This window comes from Hemicordylus capensis, chromosome 4 (genome assembly GCF_027244095.1).
Source record: "Hemicordylus capensis ecotype Gifberg chromosome 4, rHemCap1.1.pri, whole genome shotgun sequence".
Classification (NCBI taxonomy): Eukaryota; Metazoa; Chordata; class Lepidosauria; order Squamata; family Cordylidae; genus Hemicordylus; species Hemicordylus capensis.
The window spans coordinates 301,295,863-301,311,701 of NC_069660.1; the positions used below are offsets into that span (position 1 = coordinate 301,295,863).

The 15,839-nt window shown below is 54.0% G+C and overlaps 1 long non-coding RNA gene across 1 annotated transcript; it reads left to right on the top strand.

Moving 5' to 3' along the window:
* The first annotated feature begins 202 nt into the window (after positions 1 to 202).
* On the top strand, positions 203 to 15,167 carry LOC128322017 (uncharacterized). Its single transcript, XR_008305474.1, has 3 exons — positions 203 to 322; positions 2,572 to 2,748; positions 15,146 to 15,167. It is a non-coding gene; the product is annotated as an uncharacterized LOC128322017 (long non-coding RNA).
* Positions 15,168 to 15,839: the final 672 nt, after the last annotated feature.

A 15,839-nucleotide genomic window follows, 5' to 3' on the forward strand; every position in this document is an offset into this window, starting at 1 on the left:
CCATTCAGGCCTCTGTAAATCGGCGCGGCGGCCATTTTCCCTGCTGCCGTGCATGCTCAAATGGCCTCTGGGAGGCCTGGTGCCCAAGGCCTTGCAGAGCTCATTTGAGCATGCACAGCATTGCAGAGGCCATTTGAGCATGCGCAGCGGCAGGCAAAATGGCCACCGCGCTGATTTACAGAGGCCTGAATGGGCCAAAAAGGAAGGTTTTATGGGCCGCAGCAGTGATAAACGAGGCCGGTGGGGGGAGGGGGAACCTTGGGAACCTTCACGGACCCACCCACACCCGCAGCCTTTAGGAAGCCCCCTGAAGGGGCTACAGGTACTAAAAATATATATTTGATTTTTTTTAAAAAAAAAATTGTGAACTTGTGCGGGGGTTTGGTTTCCCTTCCAGACAGAACCGGGGTTGGGTCTCTTTCAGTTCAACTCCAAACCCCCAAACCAAACTGTTGAACCATGAACCCCTGAACCAGTTTGCACATCCCTACTGGGATGCCCTACTGGGATGCCCTAATGCCCCTAGTGGTCAATAGAGTTGCTGGTGCAAAGAGTCTATGCCATCAAAAGCGGCATCTCCATCAAGCCAGCAAGCATGGCAGTATCTTTTGCCCTGAACCAATTCTTAGCTCATCAAGCTTTCTCATCCCAATAAGGCCAATGGATCTTCACTATTTTGTCTTCACAGAGAGACAGAGTCGAAATTAGCTAGGCAGGATCCCTTGCCTTAATAACAGTGCTTAACAGTAGTTGAATAGCATTCCAGAAGGGACATCAGAAAAAAATCTGTTTCAATTTATGAAAGGGAACGATGTCAACCATAGGATTATTATTGTTTCCTTCACTTCCTTTCTGCTCTCTTCTGCCAGCCACTCCTTGCCTATAGCATGTGTGGTGGTGGATTAGGGAGACAAAAGGGATGAGCAAACGTGCCAAGGCACAGTAGCAATCAGCAGCCTGGAAATGCTAATATGTTTAAGCCTTTGCAGATAGTACTGCGAGACCTGATTCAGTGCTGGCTCACAACATCCCACTGCCTAGAGCACCGCATCCAGTGGCACCCCACCCGCCCACTCTCTCCTTTCTCTTTTAGCTAACATTTAAAATTTGGCAGGAGTTTAAGCCAAGTTGATACACTTTTTGAACGCAAAATCCTTTTCACACCTAATAGATTGGGGCGGGGAAGCCTCGCTAGGGGTGTGGGGAGAGGATAGAGCTGTCCCTCTCTAGTAGATACTAATGACATTTATGCTACTGCATTTCAGGCAGTGTTAACACACACTGGTCCTAGGGGGAAAGGAAAGGATTGCATTTTCTCAGCCACAATATTTCAGGCTGGCTCTCATGGTCCTCTAGAGCAGGGATTCTCAACATTGGGTCCCCCGATGTTATTGGACTTCAACTCCCGTAATCCTCAGCCCCAGTGGCCTTTGGTTGGGGATTATAGGAGTTGAAGTCCAATAACATCTGGGGACCCAACGTTGAGATTCCCTGCTCTAGAGGGTAGGGCAAGTGCTAGACGATAGGGCTGTAGGCACTCCCATTTTGTGATCATGTACTCATAAAAAGCAAGGGAAGTGATCATCTGTGAGGCTCCCGCTCAGTAAGACAGTTTTTTCCTCCTGCCCTATTTAAGCGGCTGGATACAGCTGCTGGGTAGGACGGAGCCCTCCTACCCAGCAAGAGCCTCACACACTATCACTTTCTCTGCCTCCTGCCTTGCTTTTTACCAGCACGTGATCACAAAACAGGAGAGTGCACACCTCCCAAGCTTGGGTAGGATGCTTGCCCTATCCTATTGCTGGCCATAAGAACCAGTCTCTTACATTTTCAGTGCTAAGCATGTGCAGTGTTCTGGAAACATCTATGATGCTTCTGGATAGTGCAGTGATTCTTATTGTGATTGTGACAAAAAAACTTTGGGTTGGTTCTCGTGAGCAAAATCAGGGTAGGAGGAGCATCTAGTCAGGCTCCAAACCTCACCTGCAGTCTTGAGAAATGACTGTGTGTCAGCAAACACTGAGGCAGGAGGAGGGGGAAGCAGAGGCTAGATGCTGGGGCCAAAGTCCAGGGCCTCCACATCTCCTGGGGGCCTCCAAATCCTTTTTAGTCTGTCCCAGGTGGTGTGGTTGCATTAAAAATGTGTTTAAAATAGGGTGTGTGGGGATGGGTGGCCTCCAAAGGCCTTTAAGTCCAGGCTCCAAAATTACCAAGGTGCGCCTCTGGGGGGAAGTAATAATCTGCTAGCCTCAATTTGGGTTGGGTGGCAGTAGCCAACCCAGACTGTATACCCAGCACTGTCCCTCGGCATCCTACCCAGCTCATGTTTAGGTGGCAGTGCTGCATTGTTGTTCTCTTTGCAATGCTGATTGGCTACTTGAACTACTCAAATCAGTGCTTTTCCATCCGCACTCAGACAATCAGATTTGGCTACCTGATGAATCACTAAGTGCAAACAAAGCTAGTTAAGAGTGAGGGCATTATTGTTTGGTTGCATTCTCTCTCTCTCTCTCTCTCTCTCTCTCTCTCTCATATTTTTATACTGCCTGATATGTATATCTCTAATTTCAGCTGGGAGCATATTCCAAAGCCCTGGGGCCGCCACAGAGAAAGCCCGTTCCTGCATCACCACCAACTAGTGGCAACCATAACCGGACCTCTCCAGAACATAGTAAAAGGTGGCAGGGTTCATGAGAAAAGAGGCACTCTTTTATATAGCCTGGACCCAAGCTGTTAAGGGCTTAATAGGTAATAGCCAGCACTTGGTATTTCACCCAGAAACATATGGGCAGCCAGAGCAGTTCTTTCAAAACCGGTGTATTGTGGTCCCTTCATGTTGTCCCAGAGGCCAATCTGGCAGCAGCATTCTGTACTAATTGTAGTTTCTGGACTATGTACAAAGGCAGTCCCATTTAGAGCACATTACAGTAGTCAAATCTGGAGATTACTAGCATATGTACTAGGGATGTGCAAACAGGTTCGACGTTGAATGTGTTTGATGTCAAATCAGTTTGGTTCAACTGCTCAGGGTCGAACTGAACCACCCCGTTCCCCCATTTTTAAAAACTTAGCCCCTCCAGGGGAGTTGTCTGAGGCGGGAAGTGGTGGTCCGTGGAGGTTCCCCCTCTGCCCCCCGCCGCCGTCCTCCCTTACTCCATAAATCGGCCAGGTTTTGGCCTTTCCTCCAGGTGCAGCAGCCATTTGGGAGGCTGCTATACCTGCACAATGGGCCCCTGTGTGGCCAGGCATGGAGTAAGGGAGGATGGTGGGGGAAGGGGAACCTCCCTGGGACACCCCACCACCTTGGACAACAACCCCAGAGTAGGGATGTGCGGTTCGGTTCGGATCCGGACCGGTTCGTCCGAACCGGTCCGGATCCGGCGGCTCGATCCCGGACCGAATCGGGCCCTCCCGGGGACCGAGCCGGACCGAATTCGAGCCGGTTCGGGAACGAACCGGCTCGGGTTTCCCGAACCGGTTCGGGAACGAAATTGAGTCTCTGGAGTGTCTCTTTAAAGTTCCAAGTGTGTCCTCCATTTTGTGTCTCCTTCCCGAAACTTTTGCTCCTCCTTGCATCCATTTTGTGATGCTATTTCCAGGCATTGTATTGGCTGCGCTATTGATCCTTGATTGGCCAGAATGAGTCCTTTGGTCTGGTAGGCTGCTTGGCTGTTGCACTGTTGAGAGCTGGCACCCTGTTGGCCGTGGGGGGAGTGCAAAGGTGGGGGCTCCCAAAGGAGGGAATTTTAAACCTATATAAACCCAAGCCTCTTCTCTGGAAACTTCTCTTGGCTGCAGTTGTGGGATCATCTCTGAGACCTGCTTGCCCTTTGCTGGCTGCTCTGGTGTCTCTGTGAGTCCTGACTGTGTCCTGTGTCTCTCTGTGTGTGCTCTGTCTAATCCTTTGTCCACCTGCCCTTTGTGACTCTCTGTGTGTCTCCTCTCTCTGTCTGTCTCTTCTCTTGCCTGTATACTGTGTGTTACTTCACTTTACTTTCTTCTTAATTTCCCCCAATTTTCCCTGTTCCTTGTCTGTCTGCTTTTCTCCCCCCCCTCCCCCCCCTTTCCCTTCTCATCCTTTGGGCCTACCCTCCCCCTCCCCCACTCCCACCCACTGCATCCTCATTGCTTTAAATCTTCTTCCATTAATTATTGCTCTTTGTCCTGCCTTGTTGTTGTCCAACTTTTTGATTTTCACATTGCATTCCATTGGTTTCAGTTATATATTGCTTGCTGGTTTTGCTTAAATTGTACCATTTTGTTTGTTTCTGCTGACTGCTGCTGCCCTGCGAGTTGGTTCCCTGAATCCCTCCCCCCCACCCCCAGAGGATTCTGTTGTTGTTTCTTGTTGTCCCATATAATCAGTTTTGGTTCCCTGCTCCAAACTTGCCCCTCCAAGTCCAACCACACCCCACCCCAACCCCACCCCATCCAGCCTTCTCCCAAGTTTGCTGCTGCCAAACCGAGTCCAGTTTTCTTTGCTTGGTTCCACTTATTCATTTGCTATTATTAATTTGCAGCAATTGTGGTTTCATTGTCTCTGTTCACTTAGTGGCCCCCCTCAGAGTCTGTGTTTGGTTCCCCCTCCCCACACCCCCACCCCCAAGTTTTTTCTGCTGGTTATAGTCTTTCTTTTAATTTTTTTTTTAAACTTCTGGCTTGTGTTCTCTTGATATATATTGCTTTATATATTTTGCTACCCTCCTCCTCCTCCTCCCCCCCCTGCCTGCCCCCCCCACCCTCCCTCCTCCCAGACCCTACCCTAGCCCAGGCCCAGCTCCTCCCCCAACCACCCCATCCAGCCTAATCGCTGCTGCTGCCCGAGTTGTTCCAGTTTCTCCTTTGCTGTTTGTTGTTGCCCCCTCCCCTTCCCCCCAACACCCCTCTGCCACACACTAGCCCCCAACCACACACACCCTCTCTGCTCCCCCCACCCCACCTCTTTTTCTCCTTGCCCCCGACTCTCTCCACTTACCCCAGGCCCCCTGCCACACACTAGCCCCCAACCACACACACCCTCTCTGCTCCCCCCACCCCACCTCTTTTTCTCCTTGCCCCCGACTCTCTCCACTTACCCCAGGCCCCCTGCCACACACTAGCCCCCAACCACACACAGCCTCTCTGCTCCCCCCACCCCACCTCTTTTCCTCCTTGCCCCCGACTCTCTCCACTTACCCCAGGCCCCCTGCCACACACTAGCCCCAACCACACACACCCTCTCTGCTCCCCCCACCCCACCTCTTTTTCTCCTTGCCCCCGACTCTCTCCACTTACCCCAGGCCCCCTGCCACACACTAGCCCCCAACCACACACACCCTCTCTGCTCCCCCCACCCCACCTCTTTTTCTCCTTGCCCCCGACTCTCTCCACTTACCCCAGGCCCCCTGCCACACACTAGCCCCCAACCACACACACCCTCTCTGCTCCCCCCACCCCACCTCTTTTCCTCCTTGCCCCCGACTCTCTCCACTTACCCCAGCCCCCCTGCCACACACTAGCCCCCAACCACACACACCCTCTCTGCTCCCCCCACCTCTTTGGACCGCTGCTACTGCTGTGTCCTCCCCCCACACCTGAATCCCCCCTCCCTGCTGCGCTGCGCTTCTCCTCTCTCCTCTTTCTCTCTATCATCTCTCTTTCTCCTCTCTCTCTCTTTCTTTTCTCTCTCTCTCCTCTCTTTCTCTTTGTCCCTGCCCCCCCTCTCTTTTCTCTCTCTCTTAGTCTTTTCTCTCTCTGCTCCCCTTCACTTTCCACCTCCTCTCCCACAGCTGCAGCCGCACACAGTAGCCTACCCACCTGGCGGCTGCCATCGGTTTTTTTTTTCTTTTTATAGTTTTTGGTTGATTTTGTCTCTGCTTGGGGGTGAGTTGAGCGACACAAATAGTGTTGTCTCCTCACTTCTGCCCCTCCATCGTTGTTGAACTACCCCGGTTGCCTGTGTGCCTCGTGCGGCCGCCCTGCTGTGTCTCAGCCCAGGGTGGCTGGCTGGCGGCGGCGAATCCGTGACCAGCAGTGAGTGGCAGGAGAAGGACCGGAAGAAGAGGGGTTAGTGCGTGTGCGATTGTGCACCTTTTGTTGCCCCTTTCTCTCCCTAGCTGGCGGTTTTAAATAGGGACACCCCTATTCTGAAATGCATTTGGGTGTGGGGAGGAGGGAGGGAACCTTGGAGAGGAGATGTACTGTTGTAAAACTTGTGTCTTCATGCCCATGCCCAGTAAAGAAATTGCTGCTGTGTGTTGCGTTGCATTGCATGCGTCTTGCAGGTGGTTTTTGAACAGGTGCCTTCCAGAGTGCTTCCTTGCCTCTGGGGCAGTCTGAGTGGGGTCCAGGGTTCTGATGCGATGCTGCCACTACATGCTGGGCCCATGCCATGCCAGAGTGCTTCCTTGCCTCTGGGGCAGTCTGAGTGGGGTCCTGGCTGGGCTCTGATGCTGCCACTACATGCTGGGCCCATGCCATGCCAGAGTGCTTCCTTGCCTCTGGGGCAGTCTGAGTGGGGTCCTGGCTGGGCTCTGATGCTGCCACTACATGCTGGGCCAATACACACGTATGATGATGATCATGATGTTCAATCCATGAGGCTGCCATCAAGTGTTTGCTGCTGCTTGCTTGCCATGGCATTGGGCAGGCAGAGTCACAGAGTGGGTGGGTTCAACCTCTGTGTTGGTGTGACTGGGTTCTGGTTTTGGTTGTGTGCAATTTAGAGTCACTAAATAGGCTGCATTGAGTTTGATGCTCCCCCCACAGGAGCATTACTTGAGAACCACCCCCCAGAACCCACACTTTGTGTTCCAGTTCACTAAATAAGGGTTTCCTCCTTTGATCTGCAGGTTCCCAAGCGTTGACTGCATCCCTCCCCCACCCCCGGTAGGTGCTGTGCCCTCCCCCCATCCACTCTCCCCCCCCAAAAAAGCTAAAAACTTGCCACCCACACCACAACTACTCCACCCAACTGCCCGTGCCACCCTCCCACACCGGGGTTCCACCCTTTAACCCCCTATTTTTCTAAAAAAAACCCCTCCCAGACCCATCTCCCCAATTGGCTTGGTGGTTGACTCCCAAATTCAAAAAGGACACCCTCCCCCTCACTTCGATTGGCTTCCCCCCCCATATCAAAAAGTCTTCCTTTCCCCCCAATTGGCTTCCTTTTTTGAAAACAAACTTCCCCCCCGCCGCCTCCAAATCAGCTGCCTTTTTTTTGGCCCCTAAGCCCCTCCAAATTATTTTTTTGACCCTGTCTGGCCTTCCTCCTAAAGTCTCCCTCCTTCTGACCTAGCAGCATGTCTGAGCGCCGTGTGGCGGGCAGGGCTCGCTCAAGGCTGGCAGGCAGAGGTGGGAGAGGCCAGGTGCGGGGTGCGCCTGCGGCATGGGGAGGGAGAGGACGCGGGGAGCCTGAGGACACCCCAGTTCTCCCCATTGGAGAATTCTTTGCTCCGGCCCCATCTTTGGTGCGCAGGATTCAGTTCCCCACGCCTGCTGCCGCCAATCGCGGCAGAGGCAGAGGCACTGTTAGGGCTGTGGCGGGTCCCTCCTCGCCGGCGGCACCAGGTGCTGCTGAGCTACCGCCAGTTGTTGAGGTGGAGGAGACTGTGGAGTTGGAAGAGCAGGTAGAGGGCGGTGAGGACCGTGCGGCTGGCAGCGATGCAGCCAGGTTCTCCCTCCCTCTGGGGCCCCTTCCCCCTATCCTTTCGCCGCTCAGTGGGGCCCCCCCTCGTGAAGCCCGACACTCTGGTGGGGAGCGGTCTGGCGAGGTGGTGGAGGAGAGGCCTGCCTCTCCGATGCCAGTTGAGCCGGGCCCTTCCTCCGCTGTGGAGGGCGGAAGGGGCGGGTTGGGTGGCAGCAGTGGGCAGGCAGCGGCGGCCGCCCCCCCCCAGGACTGCAGCCACCCTGCGAGAAACGGCCTAGGACGGCGCCCAGGGCGCAGGAGGCCAAGGGCAGTGGTGCATGGGTGCATTTTGAGGTCCCTCAAGATGCCCCATTCCACGCCCGCTGTGTCCACTGCAGGATGCTTGTCAGCCGTGGAAGGGACCCTGCGCACCTGGGTACGACGCCTATGTGGAGACACCTAGAGCGTCACCACCCAGGTCTCAGGGGACAGGCTGGCAGCGCTAGTGCGCCTTGTGCATCTGCCACTAGGGCGGGCAGCGGCAGTGTGCCAGCCAGCAGGCAGGCTACACTGCCCGTCCAGCGGTGGACGCAGTCCTCGGGCAGCCAGCGTATTGTTCGCGTGGACCATCATCACCTCACCCGCCTCATAGGGGAGATGATTTCCACCGATGACCAGCCGTTTCAGGTGGTCGAGAACAACGGCTTCCGCCGTATTCTCCAATACCTGGCTCCCGAATACGTCATCCCCTCAAGGACGACGTTCAGCCGGAACGTGGTCCCCTCCCTGTACCGCCGGTGCAGGGAGCTCGTGTCGGCCGAGCTGCGTGCAGCTCCGGCCGGGACAAGCGTGCATTTCACGACTGACCTCTGGACCAGTGTCAGTGGGATGCACGCTTCTTTCCTGGCCCTCACTGCCCACTGGTGGGGACCGGAGAGTGAGGGGACCTCCGCGGGCGATGCTTCCGGGTCCGGCGCGGCTCCCGATGCACTACGGCACAGGTGGGCCGTCCTGCACGTGGAGACGATGGACACGAGGCACACCGCGGAGGAGGTGGCGGCCGTACTCGACCGCCAGATAGAGGAGTGGATTGGCGGGTGTCCACACCTCTCCCGCGGCTTCATTGTCACCGACAATGGAGCCAACGTTACCGCCGCTGTCGAGACAGTCATGGACTGTGTGAACATACGGTGTATGGCACACACGCTCCATCTGACCGTCAGGGACGCCCTTGGCCTTAAGGAGCTGAGGGCGTCCCAGGAGAAGGGGGCCCGCCCCATCGCAGGTGCTGTTGCTGCCACGGCTACGCTTGTGGATAAGTCCCGCAAGCTGGCCGCCCACTTCCACCGCAGCGAGAAGTCCAGGAGACTGCTTCGCCAGAAGCAGGATGACCTTGGCCTTCCTCGCCATCTCATCCCTACGGATGTGGAGACGCGGTGGAACTCCACCTTCCTCCTGTTCCAGCGCCTGTTGGAGCAGGAGAGAGCCCTTGTCGCCCTGGCGAGGGACGAGTCCTTGGATGTCTGCGACTTCTCGAACGCAGAGTGGAAGCAGATGTCCGAGGCGGTGTCGGCACTCGAGCCCTTCCAGCTTGCCACGAAGGGCTTGTGTGGCGACACCACTCCCTTGAGCCAGGCGCTGCCCACAGCTGTTGGTCTCGAGAAGCTGATGGGTGGACTCCATATCTCTCTGACCACGCCAGAGGGTCGTGCTCTGGCTGGGAGGCTGAGGTCTGGGGTTGACAAGCGGCTCGTTGATGTGCTGGGAGACAGGGAGGAGTATGTCCTTGCTTGTCTCTGTCACCCAGCCCTCAAGGGCAATGCCGTGAGTGCCGACGACTTGCCCAGGTGGAAGGGCATCCTGGTCGAGAAGGTTAGGGAGGAGGAGGCCGCTAGGGCCCGCAGCGACCAGGGTGTTGGTAGTGGTGCGGGGGCAGCCCTCGCGGCCCAACCTGCACCCAGCAGCAGCATGGGCGGCCAGCCGGCGTCAGCTTCCCCTTCCCCTCCCTCTTCCCAGTCCAGCAGCGCGGCATCCCAGGCGGCGCCATCGCAGCAGCCATTTGCTACCGACTCGAGATCCGCCCAGTGGTTTCAGCGATTCTGCTATGGCGCCATGCCTGGTATGCGGGAGGCTCGACCTGCCAGGCCCCCCTCCAGTGCTGAGCAATGCGTTGCGCAGTACTTGGAGGAGCCTGTGGAGGGAGACGGCGTGGACTGCGCACAGTTCTGGGCGAGCCGCCGCCAAGTCTGGCCGGACCTGGCGGTGCTGGCTGTGCGCCTCCTCTCCTGCCCCCCAACCAGTGTCCAGAGCGAGCGGGTGTTTTCACGTGCCGGGGACGTGGTGACACCCTCTCGCTCCCGCTTGGACCCTGGTCTGGTGGAGCAGCTGGTCTTCCTTAAGGTGAACCTCCCCCTGTTGGGCTACCCCAAGCTGCAGTTTGAGACGGGCGAGTGATTACCGTGGGTTGCCCCATGGTTGGTCACCTGCCTGGCTCGAACTCTGTGCTTATCCCTACCCTCCCCCCTTCCACCTCTAGCTGAGCTGACGTGACAGATGCTGAGCCGTGCCAGCCAGTCGCAGCGTGTAGTGTGCCCACACAGAGATGCAGTTGTAGTAGTAGTTGTAGTGCTGCGACTGGCCAGATGTTTACAATGCCCACGCCCACCTAAAAAGAAACCCAATGCTGACCAGCACAGGCCCTTTATCTATCCACCTGTCAGCATTTGGGGACCTGGCGTGGGCACGGCACACCCCCCCAAAGTAGCACAGCCCACGGAGTACTAGACTTAGCGGCAGCGGCGGGTATACGTTCAAAAATGCAGTGTAGATATGTAAATACTGTATGTAAATAAACATGTAAATAATTTTTTCTTTAAAAACCCCATGTCAAAATCAAGCCTCAAAATTATGCAAAAGAAAGAAAAAAAGGTGACAAAGGGAGAACAAAATGATGAATGCCAAATGAATTGATTTTATTGAAAATGTCACCAGAAATCATGTGTGGGGGGCTTGGTTTACATGGAGAAGATGATTGGGTGATTTTTTGAAATGAAACGAATGAATTATTATCATCTTATGTTCATCTTGATTGTGGTCACTGTTGATGTTGGCTGATGGCAAAAAACCCAAAACCATCAGAATAGCAATGAACTGGCTGCCAACACAACATATTGATTGATAACTGTGCAGGGGGGGAATTGGGTCTGTGTGTGTGTGTGTGGTGCAGGCTCAGTCTGTCTCTTCCTGTTGTGTGTCTGTCTGTCTGTCTGTCTGTGTGAATGGATGCCTAGCACTGTCTCTGTGTGTGGATGCTTTCTGTGTGTAGTGTGGTGTGTGTCTGTCTACATGTTTTTTTTCCTCCCCCCCATGCCTCCCTCCATCCTTCCCCTCTCATCCTCTCCCCTTCCTCTTCACCACCTTCCATCCTCCCTCCCTTCCAGCCCACCACCGCCTCACCTGCCCCCAACCCCGGTCTGGCAGATGATGAGAGTCTGGTCTCTCCCACCGAAGCACACACGTGAGCACGTGTGTGCACAAATATGTGGCTGACCAACTCTGAGCCGGACCCTCCCCCCTTCAATCCCCTCTACATCCCTCTCCCCCTCCCCTTTCCTCCCCCCTGCCTCCCAGCCTCCCTCCCTGCCTCCCTCCCCCGTCCTAGCTAGCAGCGCACACATACACACACAAAACACCTGTGGTGGCAAACACCACCAGCACACATGCACTCACACTGGTGCCACCACCTCTGCCTTGGGCCTCTGTGTCCTTGAGCAGATATGTGGTGGTGGACCAGAGAAGCATTTCTTTCCAGCAAGGCAAAAGGCATGCACTCACTGCACACACACACACACACACACGAAGAGGTGAAGACGAGAAGAGGCAACTTCTAGAACCAGCAGCAGCAGGTGAGTGTCGTGTAATTGTGTTGCTTCCCAAGGCCACTGCCCATGCTCAATGCTCAGTCTGCTGAAACTAAAGAACTAGCTACAATCACCCTTCCTCACATGCAGCTCAGCTCAGCTCAGCTCAGCTGCACAGCACACTGACTAACTAGACACTACAGCTGGTGGTAGAAAAAACAGAAGTCTAGATTCTAGAAGATGTCCTGGTGGATTTTAAACTTTCAAATCTGTGCTAGGATTGCCTCGCCCGCCTCCTCCTCCTCCTCCTCCTCCTCCTGCCTGTAATTGTGCCCTCTCCCCTTGCAGTTGCGCCGTCGTGATGGGTTGGTGATGTGCGTGCGCCGTCTACTTGTTAGCTCTCTCCTCCTCATGTTGGCTGGGCTTGCCAGGCACTGGCTGGCAGCAGCTGTTGGCTGTGTGCTAGGCTCAGGCTGTGGCGCGCGTGACTGGACTGGGAATGTTATTGTAGCGGCAACACTGGTTGTGGTGGTAGCAGTAGTAGCTGTTGTTGTTGCTGGGCTGGTGGCTGCTGGCCTGTGCTGACTCTGCGCACTTGGTCTGGTCTGGTCTGGTCATTGGGATGCAGATGTAGGGTGTGTGTGCATCATCCATGGGGAGCATCAGAGCAGAGCAGAGCAGGTTAGCTGGCTTCTGTCTGTCGGGCCTAGTCAGTGGCAGGCACTGAGTGAGGCGGTGGTTCCTTTGGGCATCACGTCACCCATCATGCAGAGCGGCAGGTCTGCTGCTCTGCTGCTCCGCCTCCTGCTTCTTCTCTGTGTGTGCTGCTCTTGTGCTTAGTGTGCTGCTCCGCTGCTGCTGCTGTGCTGGCAGGCAGCACAGCAGTGGCCTTTTTGTTAGATCAGAGAGTGGGTGTTGTCTCTCTGAGTGTCCTCCTCTTACTTGCTTGGATAGGAGTGGTGGTAGTAGGTAGGCATTAAGATGGACTGACTAGGTGTTACGTGTTAGGGCGCCCAGAGAGAGGGGCCAAAAAGATGGGGTGGCAATTGTTGGGTTGCTCCTAGTATTATTGGTGAATTTCTGAAGAAAATTTTTTTTTCCATTGGCTAGAATGGGGGTTCGGGGCTGCCCCAGACCCGCCTCTGTGAGGTGGCAGCACCGCCAAAGTGGGTCCGGGGCCATGGCAAAAATGCCCTCAGTCCCTCCCAGCAATCCCCGTAGAGATAGGAGTGATGGTTCTGTTGTTTTTCTGAGGTGTTCTGAGTGAGTGTGGATTCTGTGATAGCAAATGAGAGTGGATTCATGGTGTCTCATTGGAAATCTCATAAGCTATCATAGAATCTACACTCAGAATACCTCAGAAAAACAACAGAACCATCACTCCTATCTCTACGGGGATTGCTGGGAGGGACTGAGGGCATTTTTGCCATGGCCCCGGACCCACTTTGGGGGTGCTGCCACCCCACAGAGGTGGGTCTGGGGCAGCCCCGAACCCCCATTCTAGCCAATGGGAAAAAAAAATTTCTTCAGAAATTCACCAATAATACTAGGAGCCACCAATTGCCTTGGGATTTTTGGGGTGGAGGACACCCATGGGTGGCTACCACCCACCCCAGCTTTTTTGCCCCTAAGGGCTCCACATTGTGAGTTATGGGCAAAAATTTATTTTTTGAAAAAAAATTGTAAAAAATCAGAGGAAGGTCCAATCGACTTGAAATTTGGGTGGCAGGTAGAACACAATGTCCCCTTCAAAACCAGCCACTTTTTGTGATCCGGATCCGAACCGGTTCGAAACCGAACCGGACCGGGGGGGTGGTCTGGCAAAACCAAAACCGAACCACCCCGGTCCGGTCCGGACCCGGTTCGGACCCGAACCGAACCGGGAGAACCGGTTTTATGCACATCCCTACCCCAGAGGGGGTAAGTTTAGAGAAAAAAATTGAAATAAAGAAAAAAAGCTGGTGCCCACCCTGACTGAACTGAACTGTGGGGGTTCAAGGGGGTGCTGGACCTAATTGGCCCAGTCTGGTTTGGGTCCAGTTTGGGCTCAAACCGGACTGGACCGGCTGCTTCCATGCACATCCCTAATATGTACCACTGTTTTAAGTTCATTCACCTCTAGAAATGGATAAGTTGGTAAAAAGCGCTTCTGGCCATTGCCTCAACCTGAGAAACCAGGGAGAGCTTTGGGCCCAGGGTATTTTTCAAACAAAAATTTGTGTCAAAAATTGGTGCCAGTCAAGGAGTTGAACAAGAGTGAATTAGTGCCCAAACATAAAGCTTGTGTGGGTTGGGGAAACCTTTGGGACTTCCCCAAAGTCTAATTTTTATGCTGCAAATGTTTACTTGAAAATATTAGGCTCAGTCTCAGTCCTGACTAGAAGCTGAAGGTAGGGATGTGCAAACCGACTCACCTTTGAGCTGGTTAGACATCAAGCCAGTCTGGCTTTTGGGCTCGATCTTGAGCTGGACCGGGCACAGTTTGGCTCAAGGTCAAGCCAACCCCTCCCCTGCCAGGCCAGCTCGGGGCTGGTTTGAGGATTATACATGGTTTAAAACAAAAACAAAAACAATTAAACCTTTATTCTTCTTCGGCAGCCTCAGGGGGTGCTGCCACATTTGTGGGAGGGGTCTCCACTGGTTCTCCCTCCCCCCACTGGCCTCCCCCTGGTCACCCATGGGCCGTTCTGACGTTTTCTTTTGTGGTGGCAGCCATTTTGGATGCCACTGTGCTTGCACCCTGGACATTTGTGTGGCCCAGGCCATGACCTGGCCAGGGAGTATGTGCAGAGGCCTCCAAAATGACCACTGCCACATCAGAAAAGGTTGGAATGGCCCGGAAATGGGCTGAAACAGGCTGGGGTGACCAGAGGGAGGCCGGCAGGGGGAGCAGGAACCAATGAAGACAACACAGCAGCACCCCGCCCCCAAGGGCCTCAGAGGCAGTAAGTCTGCCATTAAAAAAACCAAAAACCCTCCCTGGAACCCCCAAACTTGGCCCAAACCGGTTTGAATTTGAGCCAAGCTGGAGCTCACGTTTGGGGGTGCTGAAACTGAAATGTCCCGGTTCAGTTCTAGCCCAGTTCAGACTCAAACTGAACTGGCAAAACCGGTTTTGTGCACATCCCTAGCTGAAGTTGCATTATCTGGGGAGCATGATAATAGTGCGCCGGACTATAAGGAAGGGAAAATGTTTAAAAGGGAGTTGCAGATAGAGATAAAGATTAAGCAGAAGTGGCAGGCCAAGGACCAGCTGAGCACTGTGGATGTCAAAGTAATAGACCAACGCCCTTGTCTGGGGCCTCCCTTCATTTCTCATAGTTAACCTTTTCCCTGCCCTCCTGTTGGTGGGAGTGAAAGAGATACTGCTGTTGCCATAGGCAACATATGAGTAATGGTAAGTGGTGTAATTTACAAAGCAAGGCAGAGGCAGTGTCACTGTGCTGTGATTAGAGAGAAGCAGAACACCCATCTCAGCACCATTTCCCCCAAATTATGCATCTTCTCTGAAGCAAGAGCTTTCCCATGGAAAATTTAGAAGCGCATAGTGGTAGGCTGTAGTGGGGGTGCCTGTGTGTTATGCATGTGACTCACACACACAGTGCATGCCACAACAGCACACCTGTGCATTTTCTTTGGATGTGCATAACCTAATAGATATACCTCTTCTTCTTTTCAGTGACCTACATAGGAAGCTGCCTTATACTGAGTCAGATCTTTGGTCCATCTAGCTCAGGTTTGTCTACACTGACTGGCAGTGACTCTCTGAGGTTTCAGGCAGGAGTCTTTCCCAGCCCTACCTGGGCACTTTCCAGTTTACACGTTACATGTCACTATGTGTCCGTTAAGTGTGCTTCCATACTGCCTGTGTTTCGACATCGCAGTCCCTGCGCTGTCAGCATGGTGCCGTTCACATTTCCGATGCCTTCTTTAGGGTTTTATCTTTGTGTTACAGTGCTACAATGTTGCCAGAAAAGGTGGCATTTTCCCATTGAAGGAGGTTTGCGCAAACTGGAAAAGACTGCTCCCCCTGCTGGTGGCTTTGTGCAAAACCCTTTAGTTACAGTTTCAATACGATCCTGCCAAGGTGAAGTAAAATACTGCTGTGGTAGCATGTGATCTGGAAAGCGCCCTGGAGATGCCACAGCTTGAATCTGGGACCTTCTGCATGCAAAGCAAATGCTCTGCTACTGAGCTATGGCCTCCATCCCCAAAGATCCCTCCCTGCCACTGTGGAGTCTGTGCAGTGCAGACCCCTCTCCTGCACTGGAGTGCATCTAGCTTGTTTTTTTAAAATGGGGGCAAACTGCTCCCTGTTCCCTGCAACAAGGCTTTCTGGCCTTTGTGTATTGAACGAGGGAGAGTACACAGCC